The sequence below is a fragment of the Pundamilia nyererei genome, unplaced genomic scaffold, assembly GCF_000239375.1.
Source record: "Pundamilia nyererei isolate P.nyererei 1_Seehausen unplaced genomic scaffold, PunNye1.0 scaffold01690, whole genome shotgun sequence".
NCBI classification, from domain to species: Eukaryota; Metazoa; Chordata; class Actinopteri; order Cichliformes; family Cichlidae; genus Pundamilia; species Pundamilia nyererei.
Genome location: NW_005189091.1, coordinates 7,897 through 9,140, shown reverse-complemented (window position 1 = coordinate 9,140; position 1,244 = coordinate 7,897).

The following is a 1,244-nucleotide window of genomic DNA, read 5'->3' as shown; positions in this document are numbered from 1 at the left end:
GTAACAGGGATTCATTTTATGTTAGAAAGCAGTGAGGGCGGAACTTTGGTGGTTGCTCCGGGGTTTCGGGGTGCAGTAAGTGGAGTCCACCTTCCGCTGCTTCCTCAGATACGTTGTGGAGGAAAGCAGAGATGCATCGTGTCTTCTTTACTCTGCTCTTCACCTGCTTTTACAGGTCGGTAAATGGTGCTCGCACCGAAAATGTTGTTTATTGTTACCATGGTTACCTACGTAAATGTGAATGAGAGAGTCCGCCCGAGTTATTTATATGTAAACACGGGAGAAACCAGAGGGGTGTTCCGCGCAGCCGCACTGCGAGCCCGCTCGTTAGGTGGAGCGCTCGTGAAGCAGAGTCCGTGCTCTCCTATGCTCTGTGCAAACGTGTTGTAATGCTCCAATCAAATCAGTTCTGTGAGATGTGAATGTTAATAGTTATGTTAAAGTGACTGAGTAGATTAGCTAGTTTAACACAAGTACTCTGAGCAACTCTGTGTAGCTAAATATATGGATCTCATTTTTCTCTAAAACAAAACTCAGATAAAAAAAAATCATGTAATTCTTTGTTTTTACATTAAGCAGGTCCCAATCAGCCCAAATAGCGAAGAGAAATTAAAAATGCATGCCATGAAAGAGTTTGCGTCCCAGGAGGTTAAATCTTTAAATACACAGTATGTACCTAAATTATGGTAAGATGATGTGGTAGTTCCAGCTCTAACTATAAGCTTTATAAAAAATGGAGACTTTTGAGCCTAACCTTGAAAGTAGAAGGGGGGTCTCTCTCCCAAATCTAAACTGGTCCTGATTTTGCAGAAGAAGGGCCTGAGAGTTTAAGGCTTTGCCTCTCATATAACTTTTGAATATCCTAGGAGCCACAAGTAAGCCAGCAGTATATGGGAAGAGCATTGTGCTCTTTTGGGATGATGTGGTACTGTCATGGTCAGGCATGCCTTCCCAGGGTTCATCAGCTGGACTATTGTTTTTGTTGTTGTTCTCTCTCTCTCGCTCTCCCACGCCTCTCTGCCTGGGTGGAACTTGTTATGGGTTCCTGCCTTGGCCCAACACATGTGCGAGTCATCGACTCCAGCGGTACCCAACCTTTTTTCGCATTACAGACCGGTTTATATCTGACAATATTATCAGGGACTGACCTTTAAGGTGTTGCTGATAAATAAAACCAAATAAAATCAGTACCGGTACCAAAAAAAGATTTATTCATAACACACACCCAGGGAAACCAAGTCAAC